Source organism: Uloborus diversus, chromosome 8 (genome assembly GCF_026930045.1).
Source record: "Uloborus diversus isolate 005 chromosome 8, Udiv.v.3.1, whole genome shotgun sequence".
Taxonomy (NCBI): domain Eukaryota; kingdom Metazoa; phylum Arthropoda; class Arachnida; order Araneae; family Uloboridae; genus Uloborus; species Uloborus diversus.
The window spans coordinates 59,801,411-59,819,591 of record NC_072738.1 but is presented as its reverse complement, the minus strand read 5'-3'; the positions used below and the strand labels follow the sequence as shown (position 1 = coordinate 59,819,591).

The following is an 18,181-nucleotide window of genomic DNA, read 5'->3' as shown; positions in this document are numbered from 1 at the left end:
AACATTAGAGACTTTTGTTGCAATCTTTATGTGGTAATGACCTGAACTGTTAGTATGGAATGAATGAGTTTTCTTCATGCTAAGTTGTATTTAAAATCTCTGTCAAAATTAAATGTAAACATTGCTTTTCCACAAACATTGAAAATAAGTACAAGTCCTCTACTGGTGCTGGGAATGATTTTTTTCTTTGTTTCATTAAGAAACTGTCTACTTTCTTTTCTTTATAATATTGTTTTGATTTGAAAATATTGTCCAAAATGTAAGTAATAGATGCATGATGTGATGCAGAGAAATAAATAACAATAGATACATTTGTTTCTTATTCATATGAGTTGAAAATAAGTCATGTTTCAAATTACACCCCCTCAACTCCTCAATATATTTCTGAATATTTCTATCTACATCAAATTAAAGTAATAATTTTCAACTTTATTCAAATTAATATTTTAACCAAGAGTGCCTACTGAACCACTAAAATATTTAGAGGTTCTTGGTATTCTTTCTTTCTTTTTTTTTTGGGGGGGGGGGGAGCTGTTACCTCGTTTTGACCATCTACCTATTTCTAGTATTGAGCTTTCAAATTTTCCTTTGCATATTTTTCTTTCAAATTTTTCATTTAATGTTTAACTTAATCACATTTAAATCAGAAAATTGTACAGCGTAAACTTAAACATGCAATTTTAATTAGCATTTTTTTTAATAGCAAACCATTTTAATTAGTGATATTGCATTTTAGATGGTTACAGGAAATATTTTTAGATTTAAAACTCTTTACAACGTTTGCCATTCCAAAACAAAAAAAAAAGCAATTTCTAATGTGCATTATCTGTCGTTCATTTATTTATTTTCATTTTCTTACCTTTTTTTATCTCTTTATTTATTTTGAATCAATTAAAATCTAACACATGGAGGTGAGAATTCACATGCTGTGAACCAAAAAAAAGAAAGAAATAAAAATTATTACAAAAAAAAAAAAAAAACTGCCGGCAGATTCAAATGGATATATTTTTGCTGAAATTAAAAAATAATAAATTATTCCTTTGTTTTAACTGTAAAAGGCATGTGACAGCAAAGTTGCACTTTTTGAAGATTAGCCCATTAGTGACTGAAGTTTTTAATTAAACTAATGTTTTCTTTTTCGAATGAAAATGCTGAAAATTTTGTGTTTTAAATAAAGTTTATAGATACAATAACGCCAAAAAGTAAATTGAACAACAGAGATCTATGTTGTTTACAACCACAACAAGATTACAACAATCAGATCATGCTATTGATCTGAAAACTTGCATGAAATAAATGAGTTTCCTCATGCTAAATTGTTTTCAATTTTTAGTTTTTGCTTTGTCATAAAATTCAAAATAAGTACAAGTCCTTTTTTGGTGCTCTGAATTGTTTTAATTTTGTTTCATTAAAAAAATATCTACTATCTAACTACCTTTCATTCTAATATTGTTTTGGTATAAAAATATTGTTGAAAATTTTAAATAATAGATAGTGTACTTTCAAGAAATAAATATAAAATAATGGAAACATCTGTTTCTTATGCATATAGGAATGTTGAAAAAATATGTCAAAATACACCCCCCCCCCCCTCCTTAACTTCCCAATTTATTTCTGAATATTTCTATCTGCATCTAGTTTCAAATAAAAATGACCTCTGATTAATATAATTTCAGTTTTCAACTTTATACAAATTAATCTATTAACTAGGTGTGCCCACTAAACCATTAAAATATTCAGAGGTTCTTAATCTCTTTTTTTTTTTTTTTTTTTTTTGGAGTGGGTTGGGGCGAGATAGGATCCCCGCAGTGTGGGGTGCCCCACGTCTTAAGGGGTCCAACGGCCTCTGAAATTAAAGAAAAAAATTGAAAAAACCTAGCACTAAGACTTATTTAACGTTACAAATATACACTGATGGCCTCTGGGGAGGGGCTATACAGATTTTGTTGCAGGGAGGCCTAAAATGTATAGATCCTGGCCTGGGTAGGATACCTTGTTTTAAGCTTCTACGTATTTCTTTTATTACTCTTTCAAACTTTCCCTTGCATATACATGGGTGCCACACCCCTAACAGCACCCACCGCCCCCCCCCCCCGTAGGTGGGCATCCTAGGCATATATTTCCTTTCGGAATTTTTAAGCTAATGCTAAACTTTGTTTCATTTAAATCAGAAAAGTATATTTTTCCTTTTATAGAAAAAAAATAAGTAATGCTTTTGATATCAATACAAGAAATATTTCTATGTTCAAAAATCTTTATAAAGCTTAATTTAATGTAGCAAAAACAAGCAATTTTTTATGTTCATTATTTGTTGCTTATTTATTTATTTTAATTTTCTCAATCAGTCTTTATTCTTTCATTCATTTTGAATCAATTAAAATTATAATTTTCGTTGTCTCGGAATCTTTTGATTAATTTAAAATTGATTGTATTAAGAGAATAAGGCTTAAGAAAAAAAATCTGCTCTTAATTTTGCTAAAATAGGGCCATTTTGTCTTTTTTTAATGTTTGAATCAAAATCGAGCGTTTCATTTATTGACTGCATGCATTTTCGAATCCACGTTTTTTTACATCCTTCAGAACCCGTTTCAGCCACTCTTCCCGCTCCCGCTTGTGACTATTTTTTGTAACGAAACGAAAGCGAACAAGGAGCCAATCTTGCAGCTCGGCGGCAACCCTATCTTCACCCTGTAACCGGTTGCGTTTTCCGAGCGTAGCTGTTGTCGCAACTCTGAAAACTACGTTTTCATATAGGGACTCTAGGCGTATATGAAGGGTGTGTGAGGGCTTCGGAAAACATTTCAACCGTTGGCGTAATGCAGAAACGAAGTGATTTATCCGATGTCCAAAAGGGCATGATCATTGGCTTTCGGGCCAAGGGTGGAAGCATTTCCGAAACGGCTGAGTTTGTGAACTGTTCGCGTGCCGCCGTGGTAAAAGTGTACCGTGCATGGCAAAATGGGACTGTCCAAAATCAGCGATGTGGCAAATATGGTGCACCACGGGCCATAGATGACAGGGGCGAACGACGGTTGCGGAGATGCGTTCGGGCAGATAGACGGGCTACCGTTGAGCAACTGACCACCAAAATGAACCAAGGGGCTACCAAAAGTGTCTCCCAAACTACTATTCAGCGAACATCGCTGCGTCTGGGCCTCCGAAGCAGACGCCTGGTTCGTGCACCTATGCTGACTGCTGTTCATCGACGACGAAGGGTAGAATTTACACGCCAGTACAGCAGCTGGATGTCCACTGAGTGGCGACAGGTAGAGTTTTCAGATGAATCGCGTTTTATGCTCCATCGCACAGATGGACGTTGGCGTATAAGGCGTGAAACCTCTGAAAGGAACCACCCTGCAACCATTGCCGAAACGGTCCAAGCTGGAGGCGGGAGCATTATGGTCTAGGGAATGTTTTCCTGGCATTCTCTGGGTTCACTGATCATTGTGGAAGGCACGATATGGATCAATATAAGTACGCATCTGTCCTTGCGGACCATGTTTACCCCTACATGCGAATTGTTTTTCCTCAGGATGATGGCATCTTCCAGCAGGACAATGCGAGGTGCCATACAGCTGCCATCGTACGTGCGTGGTTCGAAGAGCACCAGGATGAGTTTAAACCCAATCGAGCATCTGTGGGACCATCTCGATCGAATTGTTCGCGCCATGGATCCTCAACCACGTAATCTAGCGCAGTCGGCCACGGCATTAGAGTCGGCATGGCTCAACATCCCAGGGAACACCTTCATGGACCTAAGTGACTCGCTTCCTGCACGTCTCGCAGCAGTCCGCTCTGCGAAAGGTGGTTATTCTGGCTTTTGACTGATGGTCACATTGATGTGACTGGACTGTGTATATATATATAGGAATTTTTTTTTTTTTTTTTGGATTGTGTTCTTTTCATTTATCATATCGGGAGCGAATTTTTAAGTAAGCTTTTTCTTCTTCCTTTTTTTTTCGTTAGACGGATGGATGATGATAGCGTGGTTGCTGGGCGAATTTAGCGATAAACAATAGAGTTGCGGAACTTTTCACATCGCATCAGAGGGGGGAGGGGGCGTCAATTTTTTTTTTTATTTTTATTCAACGGACTTTCATTAAATTTTTGCACGGGCATCGCTGTGCGGATACTGCTAGTTTGATATAAAATAGAGAAGTTAGTAAATTTAGAATTCATTTTACGATTTAAAAAAAGAGAGAGAATAGTTTAGAAGTTGTTTTTAATTTGGGGTTGGGTACCTCTTGCTAAAGTTTCTGCATTCTACTTGGTGAATAAATATTGCAGTAACCTATTCACATAATAATGACTAAAGCAGGGGTGCCGTTGGGGGAAGAGGAAGTGGGGGGAGGACTACACTAGCGGAAATTTCAAACGAAGGCATTTTAAAATAATTTCAGTCTCAATTTAAGGGAATCCATTTTCGGGGGGGGGGGGGGGGCTCTGTAAAATTGTAAGAAGGGATGCTATCGCCCTTAAGACGAATCTTCTTCACTAAAGTTTTTGCATAGAACAGCCAGCGGTCATTTTGTTAATTAAATGTTTCAGTATTTTTAACTGCAAGAATACCGACCCCGGGCCGGAGGGGGGGGGGGGTTAATGGTTCATGGTACACTATTGATTTTTTATAGAAGTTTCAAAATGATTTCAGTCTCATTATTGGGAAAAAGCACTATACTGGGGAAAGCCGAGTAAAATCGGGGGGAGGGGGGTATTTTGGGCCATTACTCTAGGGGAAATATCCATAGAGCAAACTATCAGCATATTTGTTTCTGTTACGAAGAAAATCAGTCGACCATCTCGATAAGTAAACATTTCAGCAATTTAATTCTAATTATTTTACTAAATCGCGAGGAGGGGGGGGGGATATGGCTCTGTTAATGCCATTCAAATTTTTACACAGAGCGCTTTAAAAAGATTAAAGTCTTATTTTTGGGGATAACATTTCTGAGAGTTGGGTGCTTCGTAAAATTTGGGGTTGGGGATGGGTTGCGCGTTTGCTCTGGGGGGCGGGAGGGGGGCACTCATTGCGAAACCATTTACAATTTTCGAAATCTATCGACCATCTCGGAGAGTAAATGTTCCAGTAATTAATTTTAATAACTGCAGCTAAAGCTAAAACAGGGATGCCAAGGTGAGGGGGGGTGCAGATTAGGTATTTAAAAACTATTTAAGTGTCATTGGGGATTTTTTTTGGCTGCAGTGGGGCTTCGTAAAATTTGGGGGGAGGGAGGACTGCTCTGCCGTTGTGGGGGAGGGAGGGCACACCAAAGTTAAATCTGCATATTTAGATCTGCAAAAGAAAAGCTATAGGTCATCTCGATAAACCAGCGATTCGAGCAATTTACTCTTAGCTGCGCAGAGGGGGGAGGGGTTCATGACGCAGACTACATTATTGAAATTTTTAGAAGAAATCAAAGAGCTCCATTTCTTAAGTTTCTCCTCGTATTATTTTATAAGTAGGTGGGACTGATTTTGATTCACCATGCCGGAAAATGTTAATGATCAACTTTGATGTATCCATTAAAATATTTTAAAAGTCTTTCATAAATTTTTTATGAAATGGGGATAAACAACATTAACTCATAAAGTTCGTCCTCAAGAATCGCGGGGAAACCAGCGGCGTTTAGCACACTCAGTGAGCTCTATAAAATGGAGAAAACCTACAATAGTGGAAACTTGAGCTCGCTTGGCGGGAGAACGGGGTAGAGTGGAAGACTAGATTTGTAAGATTATCGCTGTTTCGCTGGCGTTACGATTTTTGCTGATGCACTGCAGGGCGTGTTAACGAGGATGCGATCGCTGATCTCATTGGATGCAACCAGTTATGTAATAGCTGCGCTTTTTGGGAAGACTGGCAGTTTTGCTTTTCTCTTGAAAGGAAATAATTGATGCAAATGAAACTTAAATGAAGTATTGTTGTGTTGTGTACCGTATCCTGTTGTAAAACCATAAAGGGTGGACTTGACACTTATATTTTACGTGAAATATATTACAGTAGTTAGTAGTACAAGAACTTATATTAAATTAAAAAATTAAAATAATCGCGACCTCGATTGCCTTAGCTCATTTTCAGATGAATCTCGCGGGAAAAAGCGCGCATTAAATTCAAATTTTTTTTTATAAGAAATGAAAAAACAAGCAAAAAAGAAAGATAATCACAACTACTGAGTTTTGCTAGTCGTAAAAGCAGAATCATGAGAGAAAATTGAAAATCCCTTACTAAAACCAATTACAAGTGTTTTGTTTGTTAACTCATAAGAATTGACAGTAGATAAGAATTTTAAATGATTAAGCTTTCTACTATTGTGTGCGAATAATGAAATCGTTACCAATTGCGTAAATAAAGGTTTAGAATTGTTCTTGAAACTTACTTGAGAAAGGTTATTTATAACTTCAGTTCAATATGAATCTAAAGTCCCAAACGAATGCTTTCATAAGCGGGAAAAATGTGTTCTTTCGATTGTTATCAACGGGTCAGTCCAAACACATAAAATAAAATACTTTTTTTTTTTTTTTGAGCAATCACGAATTGCGTACTATTCTCACTTTCCCAAGATTGATGTTGCTCTGATTTTTCAGATTTCCATGACAATGGTTGTTTTTAGTACTTATTTAGGAGGGAAAATTTCGCCTTCATACTTACAAACCATGTGCGGTTTGATTTTATTTATATTTTTTTCAAGGCTGTTTTTTTTAGTAATAACGAATTATATACTATTCTCGCTTCACCAAAAAGGATGTTACTCTCCTTTAACAGACTACTATGACGATGGTTGTTTTTAGTATTTATTTAGAGAGCGAAATTTTCGTCATCATAGTTACAAATCGTCGGCGGATTGGTTTTATTATTATAATTATTATTATTATTATTTTTTTCAGGGCCTAACTCAAGCAGACTTAACACTTAAAAAAGAAGGTTTTTTGGGTAAAATTGCGTTTTTTCAGGCGAAAACACCTGTATGGATGAATTTAAACAATAAAACTTTATCTAAATTCAAAATTTCCCGATTACTCATTCCCATCAGTTAACACTGATAAGAAATAAAAATACATAACGTAATACGCTGTAAATAATACGCTGCTAATAATACTGGTGAATATCGGCCATAAAATCACAATCTTAATTACTGCATCCATATCACTATTTTATTTTTCATGGATATGCCTCGTATTATCTATTCTGGAAAATCATGAGTCATAATAGGACGGGTGCAGATTTCTTTACCATTTCCATTCCATCTGTAGAAATATGAACTTCAACGAGTAGGGTCCTATCGCAATTCGTGTTTGCGGAAACGTCAAGATATCAAAATTTAAATGATTTTTTTTCTCTCTAAATAACAGAGGACAGCACGGAAAAGAAAACGTAACTAAAGTTTCACGTGTTGCTACCCCCAAAAGTAGGATCAAGGGAAAAATTTAAATCTTTTTCAAAGCTTTTCTTGCTGAACTTAGAAGTATTTTGTTTATTTAACAGAAACTGGCAACCGATAAAATTTTTAAATCAGTGATCTTTCCCTCGTCACTAATCGCATGCATGAATAAAAGCTTAGGATTAAAATGGATGATAATGCTTATGGATGAAAAGATATCCAACAAAAGCTTTTGTCGGATGTCTTTTCATCCACAAGCTCATTTCTTTTGCATTGATGAAGGTTTTCTTTGTAACGCTGAAACACGTGCCTGCAATAATCTGCAATTTGTGCTTTCTGACGTTCTTACTTCTTACTTTACCTTTCAGCACAAAGACATTCATTTATCTTATGTCATGGTTTTGAAAAACTGTTAGATTTATCAATGTGGTATATTTTCGTGCTATAATAAGTCACCTTTTACTATGTTTTAAAAAAATGGTTTCAAAGGCACTTTTAGATAATGTGTTGACTCACATAAATGATATTGGCATGTTTTCTTTCTAAAAAAGAATGTGTAAGAAAATTTAAAAAAAAAAAAAACGTTATCAGGCCCGTCATTTCAAATTTTTCCAGTTGGAGGGGACAAACGATTGATTGCGTATGAAATGTTCAATTTTGCACTCCAAAAATGTAACAGGAATTTTATTAAAGTGCACATTTGAAAAGAAAGAAAAAAAATTGTACACCCCTGTTTTGCAGCTACAAAAAGTTTAACTAGACTTCAAAGGATAAAAGTTACCCTAAATATTATATGCTGATAATAAGTTTATTTAAATTACAGTATGTAACAAAGCAGGGATTTTTTTGCTGCGTAAAAACCTAAACAGAAAACTTGATTTTGCACTTGATTTTTTGAAAGTCATCAAACTATTTGGGGAAAACAGGTTAAGATTCAAGAATTTCATTTATTTCTGAAGAGAATGGTATATGGCAAGTGGCAGATTATTAATTTTTAAAACTCAAGTGTCATGTTTCCTTTTTCTTGGAATTCACCTTTAGTATAGTTAACAGCTGAAAAAAGTAGAGATCCGAGTTCACCAAATCAGGTAACGTTTTTTTAACATTTGTCATTCCCCCACGCTGTTTTCATAAAAAAAGTATAATAAAACAATGCATGAAAAGTGAATAATCATCGTTACTTCCTTGTTTAAGATTATTTGTGTGCTTAAAGTCAGAAATTTATTACGCCTGGGTCCTGGCTATTGAAATCAAATTGCAGCAAGTCCCTCATTGTCATCCCTTCACTAATGTATACAATGGGGGAATGATTCTGAAATATTAATTCTGAAACATCATTCTGAATTTCAAATACATTTCTTTTATCACGTATTTTCTAATTCTAAGCGAATTATTTTTATGTTCATAATTATTTTACGATTGCCACAACTTGCTGATTTGCAGTAACTATTTTTTTGTGGCAAAATGAGCCCCTGAATCTAAATATGACCACTGTCCCCCTCCCCTCACTTAAAACTTTTTCGAAGTCGCATCCCCCATAATTAGTTTCCAGTATTTAGACAGTTAAATATTCATTATTTTATTTGGAGGGGAAGAGAACATTCATCTGAGGTGCAGGAGAGGTAAAACGTTCAAAAGCATGAACATTTGTGGCAAGGACCCCTCTTTATCCCTCCCCCCATGGGGGAGTACCCCCTTCCCCCATTCCGTACTCACTCATGGGGGGTACTACAGCAAAATTTGATAAACTATGAGGGCGATGCATTACCCCAGAAATATAACAATACATTAATTATAATACAAGAAGGTTCCTTACTGAGGATCTCGCTACTGATATTTATCTTTTACTTCTTAGTTCATACAGCTACAAAAGTGCATTTTTTATTTCATTTTGTATTTTTCATTTTACGTTTGCGTACACATTTTCATTAACTTATTCCTTCAACTTTATATAATAAAATAAAGGATTGGGATATAGGCTCAAAAATGTGCCTTTAATTTTAACCATTTTCGTACTTTTCCCACGGAAATGGGCGGAAAACAATTCGTCAACGCAAGGAGGAAGAGGACAGTTTTATTACGGTTTTAGGGGAAAAGAGGACCTTTTAAGTGTTGTCTTCTTTGTACTACTATCTTCAAGCGGGGGAGGGGGGGTTTCATTCGAAAAACACACACCCTCAGCAAAGTGATGCTTTCGATAAAAAGCAGAAAAAAAACAAGCATTGGTCATCGCAGAAAAACACTTTCTCACGATTGATTCAAAGCGTCCACTTTCTCACAACATATCCATATCCAGTCTATTCCAACAACTATTTGATTATTATGGCTCAGGTACCATCAACAAACCGCTTATTATTAATAATATTAATTATTAGCTATTACCTCCTTCAGATAATTTATCAGAAGTAAACAAATGCAATGAAAATACTTTTAAATTAGAGAGAAGACGAAGTGGCCAAGCCGAATCTTAATTCTGGCTGAATCATTAAGTGCGATTCCGCTTTTTTTTGCCTATAATAATTTGTGTTGTTACTATTCATTTTTCAGTTATAATTACATAAAATGTTTTCTTTTAAGCTATGCACAATTGCACCATGTAAGCATTGCGGAAAATTAGATTTAATTGAAAAGTTTGTGTGTAATGAACATTTGAACCAGAAACTGTCAAATAATTATCTGTATATTCTTTTTAACTTAAAAGCTTAGCTATAGTTTAAATACCTATTAAATGGTCGTTTAAACTTCAAAATGAAAATTTAAAAGTAACTGAAATCACTCTGTTTCCTACTTACAGTGGCTCCCAAACACTTTGAAATTTTTTAGTAAAACCAAAATAACGCGAAACTGAATTATAACTGCTTTTTTTTTCTTCCCTTCACTCCTAAATTTAGCATTTCTCACTCCAAAATAATTTTTTGTTACTCCAATGCGGAAATTTTACTACTCAAACATTATTTTCTGCCCTACAAAATACATTTCTTTGCTTTAAAATCATATCTTCTTTGTTTCATTTTCCGCAGTTTTTAAAAATTCAAAAATTTATCTTTCTACATATTTTCTCATGCAATCAAAGTCAACAAGAAGTGTATATTTGACTTACTATAGAAAACTTGTATCATTTCATTATTATCATTTGTATTGTTTTGTGTATACAAGAAATGGTTTCATGAATTTTATATTTCGATTTTTGAATTCGTTGATTTATTACACTTGTTTTATTTATAGTACGAACAGGAACTGAAATACATATTTTTTTTTTTTACAAATGTATTGAGTTGAAATTTTATTCTTTTTTTCATCTTCATTTTTAGGAACAATTGGAAGTAATTGTACTATTATACATAGCATACAAGAACATGGACTTGATTGAAACAATAAGTTTCAATTCAGTCACAAACCTATTTTAGAAATATAAAAAAATATTTCACAAACAAAAATCCCCCATACGTGCAAGGGCGGACACAGAAATAATTTCTGGTATGTGGACCGAAAGGTAACCCCGCCCCCCCCCCCGATACAATTAAAAAATAAAATAAACAATATCATGGGTTTTTTAATAATGTTTTCAAAAAGCCCTTAAGCCAATAAATCTTCTTTAAAGAGCAGAAATATTGTACAGTAAATTATTTCTAACCTGGACACTTATGGAATGGAACAAAAATATTCTGATTGGGGGGGGGGGGGTGCACCATAAAGGGGGATTGGATAAAACATTGTCGCCGCAAAAGCAACAGCAGGATATCTTACTATATGGATTCGCCATCAAAACGTGTTCAGAATATCGGGGGTGTTCACATTACGGAGTGTTCAAAGAGAAAGTCAATATTAATTTCTTCCAATGTGGTCGCAAAATCTTTTCTTTTTCTTTCTTTCTTTTTTTGAAATTTTATACCTATAAAACTGTTTAACCTTATATAATTTCACCATAATTGTATAAAAATACACGGTATTACTTAGAAACATTTTCATAATGATTAAACCAAGAGGATATTAATACATAATTTGTACTTTTTTCTATCAACGAAGAATGAATGAATAAACGATTTAAAATAATTAATAATAAAGTTGGGAAGTTAGACATATTTTTTTTCCAACTATTTCTTTACATTTTCAAAAGAAATAGTTCTCAAAAGGATGAAAATATAATGCGATACGTCACAAATCTGTAAAAAAAACTGGGAATTGTGTAAAAGGAAAATTGATAAGTTCTTTTCTTCAATAAATTCTTTTCTAACGATCAAAAAAAAAAAAAAAAAATCTGTGATTCAAAAATTAGTATGTTAGTATGTACCTCATAATTATAGCTAAAAGCCAAATTAAGAGGTTTTTTTTTTTAATGTTTTTGAAAAAAAAATTTTTTTTAATAAATATTATGAAGACAACACAATACTTACAAAATATCTGCTGAATATTTGAGAAAGAAAACCTAAAACTTCCCTGCAGAAAAGAGATAAACATACAAAAACAATATTGTGAATGTGAAAACCCTTGTTTTCGTTTTACTTTAATTTCCGCTAGCTCATAATTATCGCGAAAATTTAAGCCACGCGAAATATTTAAACTTTCTGTTCTATTCACATACAATTCACTAAATTTTTTATCTCGCAAAGTCACCGATACGTTCATTTTCGCAAAAATTACGACTCGTGTAACTGTTTTTACAGAAGGTAAATGGTTAATAAATTGAAATAAATCTACATTTGTTTAAAAAGTACTGTGTTAAATAATCCTACATTCTCGATGAAAAATACTAAAATTTTTAATTATACAATTAAAATTTGAATTAACAAATTATCTGTTAATTCTTACTCTTATTAAGCGAAACAAACAAAAAACGAAGGAAAAGAAAAACATATCTCCGAGCGATGGAAGTTCCCTCCCTCTCCTTCTACGTCATCTCACGTCACCCAGAGTCTTGGCAATAATGGTTGCCGAAAAGGAGCCAAATTTTTATTCTTTTACTAAATAAAAGTAAAGAATTGTTTTGTTTAATGATGTATATATTCAGCAGACCGACAACGTGATGTGGTTAAAAACCGGTCATTTGATAACAAAAAGCAAATGGGTTATTTTTAAATATTTTTTAAAGCTTGCGAGCTTCCTCGTAGACTCCAATGCTAAGACCATCTCCTAAGCCTAACGAGGGGAACATTGGCGAGATTCGAAGGTTACACTCTACCCCAATCCGATTTGACCCCATCCGCTCTCCAGGGTTACTATACAGCTCAATGGCTACGATCGATACCCGCCGTTGCTAGGATACCCACTAGTCACATGGTTTGGTTTGTGAGCAGCAAGAGGGTTGCCATAGCTCGGTCTACTCTTATTATTAGTCTATGGTTGTTAATTTAAACTTAGATATTAATGCAAGTTTATGAAGCACGTTTTTGAAATTGCATTGAAACATGAATTAAAATGCAAGTCCGCCAGCTACTTGATTCGGTCTCTTTGCGAGATTGGTAAAAACTATTCTCGCTAAGCGATCATATTATCATAACCCCGCTTATCATTGCACCGCTGAATCCCATAATTCCGGCTTCAATTTCATCTAATTTTTACCATAGATGGGGCCTCTCTATGTATATTTCTTTACTCTATGGTTAATACTTAAAGCTTCTGTATAAAAAATAGTTTTCTTAGAAATAATTTAGATTTGGTTGAGATGTCCAATATAAAAAACATGAAATAATTTTCCTTTAAAATTATTTTACAGCATAACCTCGTTTATCCGGCCCTCGTTCATCAGAACCTCCGACTTATCCGGATCAAATTTGTAAAAAATATATCAATTTAAAAAATAAGTCTTAATTACGATACAAGAACGGAACTATGAATGTGCCAAATATTCGCTCTTTATTTGGATTAAATACACAACTTCTACATAGGTCGTGCAATAAATAATAGTCATCTAATAAACATTTACTAGCTACGTCGCCCGGCTTTGCATGGTGCACCTCGAAAATAATAGTTATGTCTAGTGACGCTTGTTCAACAATCAGGCTTGGGAAAAAAAAAAAACAGTTACATTTTGCGGCGGATTGCGGAAAAATAACCATAAAGTAAACATTTTGAATCCCCCGATTGTAGGAAAAGCCTCAAAACGAAAACCAAAATTTTATTTATTTATATTCGAGAAAAAAATGGCAACAGATCTTTCACATTTAATGATTTTCTTCACGCTACAAATTTTAATAAAAGCATTGTTATGGAAAGTTGAGATGAAGCACTGAATAATAATTTGAATGGAGGAAAGCCTTCGAAAAATAGGGATTTTATGTCGAAATCCAAGCTTCATAATTAAGTTTTTAATTGATATCTCCGCTAATTATTATCGGAGGAGTATGTTAAATAGCCAAACATGAAGACGGGAAGATTACGAATCCATCGATACCTGGTTCGATCGTCAGTTCACTGTCGTTCGGGGGAAGAAGCTTGGACATACATAGATACATAGGTACATACGCTCAGTTTTTAATTATATAAGATAATTAATAGTTTTTTAACACGCTTTTATTAGCTTCACCTGTATGTATGTATGTATGTATGTATGTATGTATGTATGTATGTATGTATCTTGTAATGGAATCTTGCAACTCAAATTTCGCCCACTTCCTGCGATCGGATTCTTTTGAAATTTGGCACGCGACATCAGACCCGATGACAATGCAATATTCTATAATCAAATTAATTAATTAACTCTTTTAATTGTGAGTTTCCTCCAATTTTAATCAATATTTTGGCATAAATCCAACAATGTGAAAAAGGAAAAATTAAAAAAAAATCATTAAAAACTGCTTGCAAAATTTATTTAAAAATATCTATAAAAACCTTTAATTTTTCTGCATCAGATAAAATTTGTTCCAATGTTCCAAGGTAATTAGAACATGAAATATAATTGTTTTTAACTAATTTCATGCCAAAATTTAGGTGAGCCTTCAATTGGAAATTCATTGCTGATCAGACCATTGTTGAACAAAACTTTTATTCAAATGCATCTCAAATTTTCAAAGTAATATAAATATGATTTCCGCAAACATACATTGATGACTCGCAATAGCTTTCCATCGGGGTGCCCTTGCCTTAACTTTAAGATATTGCCTCGCACTCGTTTTATAAATAATTTCAATTCAACTTTTACGAAAAGAAGTAATTGCAATTTTGCCTGGTAATTCTCCAACATAAGACTAAAAAACAGAAAAATAAAATAATAGTTTAAAAAACTAAAAAAGCGTGGGGTGCTTCTTATCAGTTGTCCTGAATTTCTGCCATTTTGTTGTCCAAGCAAAAATGTGAATAGACAGCAAGCACCCCACGCTTTTTTGTATTACATTAAAATTAAGTAATTGGTCAACTACTATCATCCAAAGATTATTTTTCACTTTTTAGTTCATTTTACTACGAAAGCGTGTTATTTTAGTTTTTTAAACTATTATTTTATTAATTGATATCTTCGCCAATTTTTTCGGAGGATTATGCTAAATAGCCAAACATAAAGATGGGAAGATTACGAATCCATCGATACCTGGTTTGATAGTCAGGTAGCGTTCACTTGTTCGGGAGAAGTAACTTGGACATACATACATAGGCACAAAAGCTCAGTTTTTAATTATATAAGATGGTCTTATTACACTGTGCAACTTCAATTGCAGCAACTTTCTCCACCCACTCACAGGTTTACCACAAAAATTGGAGGATGTCACTGAGTGTACATTAGGGAGGAGTGAAAAAAAACGAAATTGAGAAATACGTTAAGCCTGTATGTGGAAAAGTTGCCTCTTACCAAGCCTATTTATCATACAAAATTTCAGCTAAATCAAACAATATCTTCAGCTGCCCACTTGAGGTTCAATTTCAGGTATTTGGCTCCATTTTTCACTAAACTGGTGAAAATGAGCCGATAAAATATAATTATCTACCATTTGAATCTATGAATAGTTGAAATTAAACGCTGGAAAATTAAATACTTGATGTATAGTTAGTTGAATGACCAAGGTAATTGCGAAATGGCTTTCAAATGTGCATCAAGAACGCACATTGCTTATGCTGCCTCAGATCTGGTATGTCTTTCTTTGTGTTTCACCACTATCTACTGGGTTCTTTGTTCTAGTTTGTTGTCTTTCTTATTTAAAATGTTCTATTTAGTTTGAATTATTTCAATCTATTAAGTTATAATTTCAAATGTTAATGAAAAGGCTGTTTTTACGGATGAATAGTTTGAAAAAAAAAAAAAAAACCATAAGTCAAGATTTTTTTTAACCAAAGTAAATGAGATAAGCGTCAATGTTTTTAAGTGCAGCTGAATTCCGTTGAAGTTTATTGAAGTAGTCTTAAATTCTTAAATATAGTTATCGAGTTTAGCATTTTTCCCTTTAAAACTCTTGAAGGCTCAGCTCTCTCACGCATTTTCTACTGTTTACCGGCATTGACCAATATAATGTTTTCTTGACATGACTAGACGTTATTCTATTAAACTGTAAAAGTATTCACTTCCAATAATACATGATGAATTAGGTTTAATATAATAGAGTATACTCTAATAACATATTCTGTTGAAACTTTCACGTTCTCTGATGGGCATTTTCTTGAAATATATAACCGAAAAGATCTATTAGCTGTCGTTAGCCTTCTGCAATGACTGTGTTCTTTTATAACAAACTGATTGAAATGTTTCCATTCGAAATTATATTCCATATTTCATAGACATACCATTGATCTGTATAAAGTTTACCACAGTTATCTTTTCACATTACTCTAGTTTGTCCCCAATTTCTAAACAATATCCCTTTGGTCCAGCTGTTTTTCCACCCTAAGGTTATAATATCTGGCGTAATGGCAATTCATTTGTATATAACTAACAAATAAACCACTGCAATGAACGTCCTATGTAAATCTCAAGTTTCCTTAGAACTAAATTTAAAAAAACATGTATTGCTCACTGTTTGCACTTAACCCATAGCTCGTAACTTAGAAATATCAATATTTTTCTTTCAAAATGCTGTTATACTTATCTAAGTCTTATGAGAGCTACCAGACACAGGAGGGTACGGTGCATCATATTATAAAACAACTTGGTCTTTTGTTGTCTTTCTAGCTTAATTTTTTCAGTCCTTAATTTGAATCAAAGTATTGTCTCTTCGACCGTCAAAGTACATCATATTCTGCTGAAAAGTGTCATTCTCTCTTTTTTCTTTTTTTTCAAGTCGATAGTTTTTTTTTCTTCTTTACCTTCTGATTTTGCTACGATCGACTACCTTGGCTTAATCTTCTTTGGCAATAATTCCCATATCTTTTAAAGCAGCATTTATAATAGTTGAGGCTGATCTATCGGACAGCGGCAGATACAGACTACCGTATTAAGGAGAGGGAATCATGCTGAAAATTGAACACCCCCTCCTCCGCACACACCCACCCACTTGAACGAACCTACTGTCTAGGATGCGAACAATTTCTGAAACTGCTTGGGTGTCAATAAAAAGCATCAAATCGGCCAGGAATAACGCACTTAGTAGGACACAAACGTTAGGAATTAATCTCACAAGTAATAAAAAGAGGAAATATTTTAGATATTTAATTTTAAAAATAATAAATGAAAAAAATTACATATATAATTACATAGCAACAATACAAAACGCGTGAGAGAGCTGAGCCCTCAAGAGCGTTAAAAGGGGAAAATAGCTGAAGATAACTATGTTTAAGAATTCATGATTATTTCAATATATTTCAATGGAATTCAGCTGCTTGACGCTTATCTCATTTACTTCGGTGAAAAAAAATCTTGAGTTCTAATTGTGTTTTTTTTTTCGAAACTATTTATACGTAAAAACAGCCTTTTCATTAACATTTGAAGTTATAACTTAATAGATTGAAATAATTCAAACCAAATAGAACATTTTAAATAAGAAAGACAACAAACTAGAACAAAGAACCTAGTTGATAGCGGTGAACGCAAAGAAAGACAAACCAGAGCTGAGACAACATATGCAATGTGCGTTCTTGATGCACATTTGAAGGTCATTTTGCAATTACCTAGGTCATTCAACTAACTATACATTAAGTATTTAATTCTCCAGAGTTTAATTGCAACCATTCATAGATTCAAATGGTAGATAATTATATTTTATCGGCTCATTTTCGCCAGTTTGGTGAAAATGCCTAATTTGGCTAAATACCTAAAATTGAACCTCAAATGGGCAGCTAAAGATATTGTTTGATTTAGCTGAAATTTTGTATGATAAATAGGCTTGGGAAGAGGCAACTTTTCCCACATACAGGCTTAACGTATTTCTCAATTTCGTTTTTTTCACTCCACCCTAGTGTACATAGCTGAGGTCCCGCAGTCAGGAGAATTCTCATTGGATAAAACCTGCAACTAGGTGCAACTATTGCGTGCAATTGCCGGCGACACCGAGCAATTTTCCTCATAAAAATACACGGAGTTGCAGGAAAAAGTTGCAGATGATTGAATCGTGTAATAAGAGCATTAGAGTGTCCATCTGTCACTACTGCAGCTGAACTATAAATGATGAAGTATTTGATTGAATAATATAAACGGTTAAAGTGTTTGCGAGTAACAATCCAATGTAATTTTGTTACAAAGCATCGTTTTTCTGCTGTAATAAAAGATAAGTCTGCTTTTTTACGAATGTGTTTTACTTATTGCCCACATTCCCGGATTATCCGGATTGCCTTCGCCCTAGTTAAACCAGATAAACGAGATTGTACCTTAGAGTCGGAATTAGTAAATGGAAGGAGAAAGTCCAATCATTGCCTTGGAAAAAACTGAGGCAAAGCTCCCAAGTCACATG

At 33.9% G+C, this 18,181-nt stretch overlaps 1 protein-coding gene across 1 annotated transcript in view; it reads right to left on the bottom strand.

The window, feature by feature from the left end:
• LOC129227615 (uncharacterized) overlaps nucleotides 1-18,181 on the bottom strand; it is a 181,619-nt gene that overhangs the window by 32,184 nt on the left and 131,254 nt on the right. The window lies entirely within an intron of this gene.